At 31.2% G+C, this 12,369-nt stretch overlaps 1 long non-coding RNA gene across 2 annotated transcripts in view; it reads left to right on the top strand.

Moving 5' to 3' along the window:
* LOC126749569 (uncharacterized) overlaps positions 1–12,369 on the top strand; it is a 64,708-nt gene that overhangs the window by 25,079 nt on the left and 27,260 nt on the right. The window contains exon 4 of one of the 2 annotated variants that reach the window (XR_007665142.1): positions 6,085–6,149. This is a non-coding gene — a long non-coding RNA (uncharacterized LOC126749569). Of the gene's footprint in view, positions 1–2,433; positions 3,065–6,084; positions 6,150–12,369 lie in introns of those variants that run through there. The other variant, XR_007665143.1, reaches the window with a different exon arrangement.

Raw genomic sequence — 12,369 nt, 5'->3', positions numbered from 1 at the left:
TAAAGGGAAATTTAAGAAATAATTTAACTAATTAAGATAAAAGGAATAGGGTAATACAAAATATTATCTACAAATATATACATATCATCTAATAGCATTTTTCAATCAAATAGGAAATTTTGATAGTCACGTGACCCTAGAACTCAATATTTTAAAATTTTGTAAAAAATCAACAATTGCATCCTAAATAAACTCCAAATTCCAAATTTGAACCCAATCGGATCAATAGCAAAAAAGTTATGGAAGTCACGTGACTTTAAAATTCAATATGTCAAATTTCTGGCAAAATTTATTACTTGCATCCTAAATAAAGCCCAAATACTAAATTTCAACCCAATCGGATCAATAGCAAAAGAATTATGAAAGTCACGTGACTTTAAAATTCAATATGTCAATTATCTGTCAAAATTTATTAATTGTATCCTAAATAAAGCATAAATACCAAATTTGAACCCAATCGGACTGATAGCAAAAAAGTTACAATAGTCACGTGACCCGGAAGTGAAATGTCAAAAATCTGTCAAAAATTAATAATTGCATCCTAAATAAAGCCCAAATACCAAATTTGAACCCAATCAGACCAATAGCAAAAAAGTTACAATAGTCACGTGACCTGGAAGTCAAATGTCAAATATCTGTCAAAAATTAATAATTGCATCCTAAATAAACCCCAAATACAAAATTTCAATCAAATCGGACAAATAGGAAGAAAGTTAAGGCAGTCACGTGACCTTAAAACATAGTCATGTCAAATATCTGTTAAAATTTCTTAATCTTATCGGAAATAGGTACTAGGTACCAAATTTCAACCAAATCGCACCAATAGCAAAAAAGTTATGATACTCGACTAACCTTAAAAATCAATAATTTCAAAAAATTTTTATTTATATCTCAAAAGCAATGTTTAAGAATTGTTAACATTTATTAATAATAAATTAAATAGTAAAAACTCACCAAATATCTAAATTCTTATTTTAAATTAAATAGATCATTACGACTGACCCGTGTATATATTCGAATAATTTTAATAAAATAATAGGGCAAATTTCATTTCGTCTCACCCCGGTATAAAACCACTGACATTTCAAAAAAACGGCATTTTTCGAAGACGTCAAAATGTTTGCCGAATTTTCCTGGCCGCAATACACAATTTCCCCAATTGATATGCACAGATTCGGAAAGCCCATTCATTTTCTGATTCGGTGCTTCCTTTCCCTGATCGTTTCCGGTTCATTTTCATTCATAATTTTACAAAAAACCCAACCAAGTCCCGGCCACCTGTCACGAGCAAAAAATTTGTATCCACCATGCGTCAAAGTATTGTTCCCACCAGCCATTTCATCAGAGTTTAGGTTGACACCTCCAATTACCTGCAAAAACGCAAAAAAATGGACTTTTTTCATAAAATCGCATTTTTCGGGTACTTGTACTATCGCTGGAACCCTGAAATTTTAGTATGTGTTGTAAAACAAAATTTCGGATCCTTTAGATGTTGTTTGATCTTTTCACCATGTACAGGGACGCCGCAAATGAATTAAACGCGAAAATTCGAATTGCTCAGAACCTATTCAAGTTGGAAGATTGTAATTTTACACAAATACTGGGGTTATTAAAGTATTTAATCCCTGAGAATATAAATGGTCCAGGTGCCACCACTAAAAAGTTATTAAATAAAATGTGATTTTTAGGTCGGACCTTCATGGGTAAAGTTCATTATTGCTCGCCCTGTATGGCTTACGAAAATTTCGGTTATATGGCATATGAAAGGTAAAGGATGAAGTTATTTTTTGAAAAAAAAAATTTTCCCAAAATAAGTATCGTTTGGCAGAAAATTCCAAAAAACTGAAAATGCCAGAACTCGTAAAATAAATTTTTTACAAAAAAAAGCTCCAAGTATGTTAAATCTCTTATAAAACGAAGTCTTTTCGCCGAAACACTTTTTTTATAAAAATTTTTTTTTAGCCTCTGGAGAAGTTTGAATTTTTTTTTTAGTCACTTTTGTTCGCTTATAACAACTCACCCTGTATACCGATCTGGCCCAAAAAGTATACAGTTCTTAAGCCCCCACCGACCCTCATGTCCTAAAAATTTAAAGTCTTTTAAAGGCTTTTTATTTGAGTTCTCGCGTCTGAAAGGAATTTGACCCATTTTTTTACGAATTTTTGACTTTGAGACAGTACCGCTCCGTTTGGTGGTACCGGAAAAAAAAATTGTTTACGGATCCATCATTCTCAATGTATTGAGAGACCCTATGCCAAATTTCATCGTTTCGCTAGCCATACAGCCAAAGATATGAATTTTTATTTCCAAAAAAACACGATTTTTCGGACCCGAGGTGGCGTGCTTAATATAGTCGCAGACGCTCCTATATAACAAGTATAGTCGCTTCGCTCCTATACTTTTGGTCCGTGGGGACCAGTTTGGAACCTTTAGGTCTTGTCTGTGAAGGGCTATAAAGGAATTCTTAAAAAAAAAACAAAAATTATCAGCTGTACCAACGTTTATATGCCAAGGAAAGAGATGACCAGTGGTTGGGGTATCATGCTTCAAAGAACCATAATTTGTTATATAGTCGCGTTGTGTGTCAATATACTGTCTTATATTTCAAATATCTGTTAAAATATATTAATTGTATCCTAAATAAAGCCTGAATACCAAATTACAACAGAATCGGACCAATAGCAAAAAAGTTACGGTAGTCACGTGACCTGGGCTGAAACTCAAATGTCAGTTATCTGTCATAATTTATTAGCAAATTCAGAGAGAAGTTCCCATAAGGGTCTATTTATTGAAATAGAACAAACAGGATTTTACGTTGATTTGTTTTAATTTTTCTTTTTATTTTAAAATGTAATAGTTATAAAATATCAAAAGAATTGACAGGAGGAGAATTAGAAATAAAAGAAACCATCAACGAATTGAATCGAAGCTATAGAAGCCGAGATATAAGTAAAAATGTGGGAAAAACAAAAGAAAACTGGTTTTTTCTCACGGTATAATTTTTTTTTCTTAAAATGATAACTGACAAATTATAATGTAAGCCCTAAGTTGGCAATTTCCAGTAAAAAAACCCCAAAAAAAAAAATTTTTTTTTTGCTCCAAAATCAAAAGGGGTATAGCCATGAAAAATTGCGAAAAAATGGTTTTTATTTTTTTATAAATAAACTATAACTCTGACAACTTTTTGTCCTAAACAAAAGTTCTAGGGAATATTACGAGGTATTTAAATGTTAAAACTAATTGATTATAGCTATCACAGATTCGGAGAAAATTGTAAAAAACTATTAATCATAAATATCGAATTATCAAGAGCCCTATGGAAAAATTTCAACTTTTTATTTTTCTATCTTGTACTACTTCAGGATACCTTTCAAAAAGGTTATTATCGATTTGACTCTAAAATGAACAGAAAACCTATTTCTTTGCATTTTTCGATTTTCGAACAAAATCCGGCCCAAAATGAAAATTTTTTCAAAACATGCTCCAAATTCAAAATTTCTTTTTTCTGGCTAAAGACCATTCAAAAAGTAATGAAAAAGCTTAATGACAAAATTTTTCAAAATCTATAATAATGCTACAATATTATGAAAGAAGATAAGTTTCCTTTAAAGCCTATGTATTCGAACAGATGATTTTTTAATTTTTTTTTTGAATAGCAAATTTAAGAAATAATTTAACTAATTAAGATAAAAGGAATAGGGTAATACAAAATATTATCTACAAATATATACATATCATCTAATAGCAAATTTTAATCAAATAGGAAATTTTGATAGTCACGTGACCCTAGAACTTAATATTTTAAAATTTTGTAAGAAATCAATAATTGCATCCTAAATAAACCCCAAATTCCAAATTTGAACCCAATCGGATTAATAGCAAAAAAGTTATGGAAGTCACGTGACTTTAAAATTCAATATGTCAAATTTCTGTCATAATTTATTACTTGCATCCTAAATAAAGCCCAAATACTAAATTTCAACCCAATCGGATCAATAGCAAAAGAATTATGAAAGTCACGTGACTTTAAAATATAATTTGTCAATTATCTGTCAAAATTTATGGATTGTGTCCTAAATAAAGCATAAATACCAAATTTAAACCCAATCGGACTCATAGCAAAAAAGTTACAATAGTCACGTGACCCGGAAGTCAAATGTCAAATATCTGTCAAAAATTAATAATTGCATCCTAAATAAAGCCCAAATACCAAATTTGAACCCAATCGGACTCATAGCAAAAAAGTTACAATAGTCACGTGACCCGGAAGTCAAATGTCAAATATCTGTGAAAAATTAATAATTGCATCCTAAATAAACCCCACATACAAAATTTCAATCAAATCGGACAAATAGGAAGAAAGTTAAGGTAGTCACGTGACCTTAAAACATAGTCATGTCAAATATCTGTAAAAATTTCTTAATCTTATCCGAAATAGGTACTAGGTACCAAATTTCAACCAAATCGCACCAATACCAAAAAAGTTATGATACTCGACTAACCTTAAAAATCAATAATTTCAAAAAATTTTTATTTATATCCCAAAAGCAATGTTTAAGAATTGTTAACATTTATTAATAATAAACTAAATAGTAAAAACTCACCTAATATCTAAATTCTTATTTTGAATTAAGTAGATCATTACGACTGACCCGTGTATATATTCGAATGATTTTAATAAAATAATCGGGCACATTTTAATTCGTCTCACCCCGGTATAAAGACACTGACATTTCAAAAAAACGGCATTTTTCGAAGACGTCAAAATGTTTGCCGAATTTTCCTGGCCGCAATACACAATTTCCCCAATTGATATGCACAGATTCGGAAAGCCCATTCATTTTCTGATTCGGTGCTTCCTTTCCCTGATCGTTTCCGGTTCATTTTCATTCATAATTTTACAAAAAACCCAACCAAGTCCCGGCCACCTGTCACGAGCAAAAAATTTGTATCCACCATGCGTCAAAGTATTGTTCCCACCAGCCATTTCATCAGAGTTTAGGTTGACACCTCCAATTACCTGCAAAAACGCAAAAAAATGGACTTTTTTCATAAAATCGCATTTTTCGGGTACTTGTACTATCGCTGGAACCCTGAAATTTTAGTATGTGTTGTAAAACAAAATTTCGGATCCTTTAGATGTTGTTTGATCTTTTCACCATGTACAGGGACGCCGCAAATGAATTAAACGCGAAAATTCGAATTGCTCAGAACCTATTAAAGTTGGAAGATTGTAATTTTACACAAATACTGGGGTTATTAAAGTATTTAATCCCTGAGAATATAAATGGTCCAGGTGCCACCACTAAAAAGTTATTAAATAAAATGTGATTTTTAGGTCGGACCTTCATGGGTAAAGTTCATTATTGCTCGCCCTGTATGGCTTACGAAAATTTCGGTTATATGGCATATGAAAGGTAAAGGATGAAGTTATTTTTTGAAAAAAAAAATTTTCCCAAAATAAGTATCGTTTGGCAGAAAATTCCAAAAAACTGAAAATGCCAGAACTCGTAAAATAAATTTTTTACAAAAAAAAGCTTTAAGTATGTTAAATCTCTTATAAAACGAAGTCTTTTCGCCGAAACACTTTTTTTATAAAAATTTTTTTTTTGCCTCTGGAGAAGTTTGAATTTTTTTTTTAGTCACTTTTGTTCGCTTATAACAACTCACCCTGTATACCGATCTGGCCCAAAAAGTATACAGTTCTTAAGCCCCCACCGACCCTTATGTCCTAAAAATTTAAAGTTTTTTAAAGGCTTTTTATTTGAGTTCTCGCGTCTGAAAGGAATTTGACCCGTTTTTTTACGAATTTTTGACTTTGAGACAGTACCCGCTCCGTTTGGTGGTACCCGAAAAAAAATTCGTTTACGGATCCATCATTCCCAATGTATTGAGAGACCGTATGCCAAATTTCATCGTTTCGCTAGCCATACAGCCAAAGATATGAATTTTTATTTGCAAAAAAACACGATTTTTCGGACCCGAGGTGGCGTGCATAATATAGTCGCAGACGCTCCTATATAACAAGTATAGTCGCTTCGCTCCTATACTTTTGGTCCGTGGGGACCAGTTTGGAACCTTTAGGTCTTGTCTGTGAAAAGCCATAAGGGAATTTAAAAAAACAATCAAAAATTATCAGGTGTACTTAGGTGAGTCAGGGAGGCTAACGTCTACCTGCCAAGGAAAGAGAGGACCAGTTGTTGGGGTATCATGCTTCAAAGAACCATAATTTGTTATATAGTCGCGTTGTGTGTCAATATACTGTCTTATATTTCAAATATCTGTGAAAGTATATTAATTGTATTCTAAATAAAGCCTGAATACCAAATTACAACAGAATCGGACCAATAGCAAAAAAGTTACGGTAGTCACGTGACCTAGGCTGAAACTCAAATGTCAGTTAAGTATCTGTCATAATTTATTAGTTGTATCTTAATTAAATCATAAATACCAAATTCAGAGAGAAGTTCCCATAAGGGTCTATTTATTGAAATAGAACAAACAGGATTTTACGTCGATTTATTTTATTTTTTCTTTTTATTTTAAAATGTAATAGTAATAAAATATCAAAAGAATTGACAGGAGGAGAATAAGAAATAAAAGAAACCATCAACGAATTGAATCGAAGCTATAGAAGCCGAGCTATTAGTAAAAATGTGGGAAAAACAAAAGAAAACTGGTTTTTTCCCACGGTATAATTTTTTTTTCTTAAAATGATAACCGACAAATTATAATGTAAGTCCTAAGTTGGCAATTTCCAGTAAAAAAAACCCAAGAAAAAAAAAATTTTTTTTGCTCCAAAATCGAAAGGGGTATAGCCATGAAAAATTTCGAAAAAACGGTTTTTATTTTTTTCTTAATAAACTATAACTCTGACAACTTTTTGTCTTAAACAAAAGTTTTCGGGAATATTACGAGGTATCCGAATACTAAAACGAATTGATTCTAGCTATCACAGAATCGGAGAAAATTGTAAAAAACTATTAATCATAAATATCGAATTATCAAGAGCCCTATGGAAAAATTTCAACTTTTTATTTTTCTATCTTGTACTACTTCAGGATACCTTTCAAAAAGGTTATTATCGATTTGACCCTAAAATGAACAGAAAACCTATTTATTTGCATTTATCGATTTTCAAACAAAATCCGGCCCAAAATGAAAATTTTTCAAAACATGCTCCAAATTCAAAATTTCTTTTTTCTGGCTAAAGACCATTCAAAAAGTAATGAAAAAGCTTAATGACAAAAATTTTCAAAATCTATAATAATGCTAAAATATTATGAAAGAAGATAAGTTTCCTTTAAAGCATACTGAACCGATGATTTTTTAATTTTTTTTTCAAAGGCAAATCTAAGAAACAATTTAACTAATTAAGATAAAAGCAATAGGGTAATACAAAATATTATCTATAAATATATACATATAATCTAATAGGAAATTTCAATCAAATCGAGCGAATACGAAAGAAATTTTGATAGTCACGTGACTTAAAAACACAATATTTTAAAAATTTGTAAAAATTCAATAATGGCATCGTAATAAAACTCTAAATACCAAATTTCAACCCAATCGGATCAATAGCAAAAGAATTATGAGAGTCACGTGACTTTAAAATATAATTTGTCAATTATCTGTCAAAATTTATTAATTGTATCCTAAATAAAGCATAAATATTAAATTTGAACCCAATCGGACTCATAGCAAAAAAGTTACAATAGTCACGTGACCCGGAAGTCAAATGTCAAATATCTGTGAAAAATTAATAATTGCATCCTAAATAAAGCCCAAGTACCAAATTTGAACCCAATCGGACTCATAGCAAAAAAGTACCAATAGTCACGTGACCTTAAAACATAGTCATGTCAAATATCTGTAAAAATTTATTAATCTTATCCGAAATAGGTACTAGGTACCAAATTTCAACCAAATCGCACCAATACCAAAAAAGTTATGATACTCGACTAACCTTAAAAATCAATAATTTCAAAACATTTTTATTTATATCCCAAAAGCAATGTTTAAGAATTATTAACATATATTAATAATAAACTAAATAGCATAAAACTCACAAAATATCTAAATTTTTATTTTAAATTAAATAGATCATTACGACTGACCCGTGTATATATTCGAATAATTTTAATAAAATAATCGGGCAAATTTCATTTCGTCTCACCCCGGTATAAAACCACTGACATTTCAAAAAAACGGCATTTTTCGAAGACGTCAAAATGTTTGCCGAATTTTCCTGGCCGCAATACACAATTTCCCCTATTGATATGCACAGATTCGGAAAGCCCATTCATTTTCTGATTCGGTGCTTCCTTTCCCTGATCGTTTCCGGTTCATTTTCATTCATAATTTTACAAAAAACCAAACCAAGTCCCGGCCACCTGTCACGAGCAAAAAATTTGTATCCACCATGCGTCAAAGTATTGTTCCCACCAGCCATTTCATCAGAGTTTAGGTTGACACCTCCAATTACCTGCAAAAACGCAAAAAAATGGACTTTTTTCATAAAATCGCATTTTTCGGGTACTTGTACTATCGCTGGAACCCTGAAATTTTAGTATGTGTTGTAAAACAAAATTTCGGATCTTTTAGATGATGTCTGATCTTTTCACCATATACAGGGACGTGGCAAATGAATTAAACGCGAAAATTCGAATTGCTCAGAACCTATTAATGTTGGAAGATTGTAATTTTACACAAATAATGGGGTTATTATAGTATTTAATCCCTGAGAATATAAATGGTCCAGGTGCCACCACTAAAAAGTTATTAAATAAAATGTGATTTTCGGGTCGGACCTTCATGGGTAAAGTTCATTATTGCTCGCCCTGTATGATTCCCAAAAATTTCGGTTATATGGCATATGAAAGGTAAAAGATGAAGTTATTTTTTGAAAAAAAAATTTTTCCCAAAATAAGTATCGTTTGGCGGGAAATCTCAAAAAACTGAAAATGCTAGAACTCGTAAAATAAATTTTTTACAAAAAAAAGCTCCAAGTATGTCAAATCTCTTATAAAATGAAGTCTTTTCGCCGAAACACTTTTTTTATAAACATTTTTTTTTAGCCTCTGGAGAAGTTTGAATTTTTTTTTTAGTCACTTTTGTTCGCTTATAATAACTCACCCTGTATACCGATCTGGCCCAAAAAGTATACAGTTCTTAAGCCGCCACCGACCCTTATGTCCTAAAAATTTAAAGTCTTTTAAAGGCTTTTTATTTGAGTTCTCGCGTCTGAAAGGAATTTGACCCGTTTTTTTACGAATTTTTGACTTTGAGACAGTACCGCTCCGTTTGGTGGTACCGGAAAAAAAAATCGTTTACGGATCCATCATTCTCAATGTATTGAGAGACCCTATGCCAAATTTCATCGTTTCGCTAACCATACAGCCAAAGATATGAATTTTTATTTCCAAAAAAACACGATTTTTCGGGCCCGGGCTCGCGTGCATAATATAGTCGCAGACGCTCCTATATAACAAGTATACTCGCTTCGCTCCTATACTTTTGGTCCGTGGGGACCAGTTTGGAACCTTTAGGTCTTGTCTGTGAAAAGGCATAAGGTAATTAAAAAAAAAATCAAAAACTATCAGGTGTATTTAGGTGAGTCGGGGAGGCTAACGTTTACCTGCCAAGGAAAGAGAGGACCAGTTGTTGGGGTATCATGCTTCGAAGAACCATAATTTGTTATATAGTCGCGTTGTGTGTCAATATACTGTCTTATATTTCAAATATCTGGCAAAATATGTTAATTGTATCCTAAATAAAGCATGAATACCAAATTACAACAGAATCGGACCAATAGCAAAAAAGTTACGGTAGTCACGTGACCTGGGCTGAAACTCAAATGTCAGTTATCTGTCATGAATTATTAGTTGTATCCCAAATAAACCATAAATACCAAATTCAGAGAAAAGTTCCCATAAGGGTCTATTTATTGAAATAGAACAAACAGGATTTTACGTCGATTTGTTTTAATTTTTCTTTTTATTTTAAAATGTAATAGTAATAAAATATCAAAAGAATTGACAGGAGGAGAATTAGAAATAAAAGAAACCATCAACGAATTGAATCGAAGCTATAGAAGCCGAGATATAAGTAAAAATGTGGGAAAAACAAAAGAAAACTGGTTTTTTCCCACGGTACCATTTTTTTTTGTTAAAATTATAATCGACAAATCATAATGTAAGCCCTATGATGGCAATTTCAAGTAAAAAAAACCCAAGAAAAAAAAAATTTTTTTTTGCTCCAAATTCGAAAGGGGTATAGCCATGAAAAATTGTGAAAAAATGGTTTTTATTTTTTTCTAAATAAACTATAACTCTGACAACTTTTTGTCTTAAACAAAAGTTTTCGGGAATATTACGAGGTATCCGAATGTTAAAACAAATTGATTCTAGCTATCACAGAATCGGAGAAAATTGTAAAAAACTATTAAACATAAATATCGAAATATCAAGAGCCCTATGGAAAAATTTCAATTTTTTATTTTTCTATCTTGTACTACTTCAGGATACCTTTCAAAAAGGTTATTATCGATTTGACTCTAAAATGAACAGAAAACCTATTTATTTGCATTTATCGATTTTCAAACAAAATCCGGCCCAAAATGAAAATTTTTCAAAACATGCTCCAAATTCAAAATTTCTTTTTTCTGGCTAAAGACCATTCAAAAAGTAATGAAAAAGCTTAATGACAAAAATTTTCAAAATCTATAATAATGCTAAAATATTATGAAAGAAGATAAGTTTCCTTTAAAGCATACTGAACCGATGATTTTTTAATTTTTTTTTCAAAGGCAAATCTAAGAAACAATTTAACTAATTAAGATAAAAGCAATAGGGTAATACAAAATATTATCTATAAATATATACATATAATCTAATAGGAAATTTCAATCAAATCGAGCGAATACGAAAGAAATTTTGATAGTCACGTGACTTAAAAACATAATATTTTAAAAATTTGTAAAAATTCAATAATGGCATCGTAATAAAACTCTAAATACCAAATTTCAACCCAATCGGATCAATAGCAAAAAAGTTATGGAAGTCACGTGACTTTAAAATTCAATATGTCAAATTTCTGGCAAAATCTATTACTTGCATCCTAAATAAAGCCTAAATACTAAATTTCAACCCAATCGGATCAATAGCAAAAAAGTTATGGAAGTCACGTGACTTTAAAATTCAATATGTCAAATTTCTGGCAAAATCTATTACTTGCATCCTAAATAAAGCCTAAATACTAAATTTCAACCCAATCGGATCAATAGCAAAAGAATTATGAGAGTCACGTGACTTTAAAATATAATTTGTCAATTATCTGTCAAAATTTATTAATTGTATCCCAAATAAAGCCCAAATACCAAATTTGAACCCAATCGGACCCATAGCAAAAAAGTTACAATAGCCACGTGACCCGGGAGTCAAATGTCAAATATCTGTCAAAAATTAATAATTGCATCCTAAATAAAGCCCAAATACCAAATTTGAACCCAATCAGACCAATAGCAAAAAAGTTACAATAGTCACGTGACCTGGAAGTCAAATGTCAAATATCCGTGAAAAATTCATAATTGCATCCTAAATAAACCCCAAATACCAAATTTCAATCAAATCGGACAAATAGGAAGAAAGTTAAGGTAGTCACGTGACCTTAAAACATAATCATGTCAAATATCTGTAAAAATTTATTAATCTTATCCGAAATAGGTACTAGGTACCAAATTTCAACCAAATCGCACCAATACCAAAAAAGTTATGATACTCGACTAACCTTAAAAATCAATAATTTCAAAAAAATTTTATTTATATCCCAAAAGCAATGTTTAAGAATTGTTAACATTTATTAATAATAAACTAAATAGTAAAAACTCACCAAATATCTAAATTTTTATTTTAAATTAAATAGATCATTACGACTGACCCGTGTATATATTCGAATAATTTTAATAAAATAATCGGGCAAATTTCATTTCGTCTCACCCCGGTATAAAGACACTGACATTTCAAAAAAACGGCATTTTTCGAAGACGTCAAAATGTTTGTCGAATTTTCCTGGCCGCAATACACAATTTCCCCAATTGATATGCACAGATTCGGAAAGCCCATTCATTTTCTGATTCGGTGCTTCCTTTCCCTGATCGTTTCCGGTTCATTTTCATTCATAATTTTTCAAAAAACCCAACCAAGTCCCGGCCACCTGTCACGAGCAAAAAATTTGTATCCACCATGCGTCAAAGTATTGTTCCCACCAGCCATTTCATCAGAGTTTAGGTTGACACCTCCAATTACCTGCAAAAACGCAAAAAAATGGACTTTTTTCATAAAATCGCTTTTTTCGGGTACTTGTACT

The sequence above is a fragment of the Anthonomus grandis genome, unplaced genomic scaffold (assembly GCF_022605725.1).
Source record: "Anthonomus grandis grandis unplaced genomic scaffold, icAntGran1.3 ctg00000325.1, whole genome shotgun sequence".
Taxonomy (NCBI): Eukaryota; Metazoa; Arthropoda; class Insecta; order Coleoptera; family Curculionidae; genus Anthonomus; species Anthonomus grandis.
This window is presented reverse-complemented; position numbering and strand designations above follow the sequence as displayed.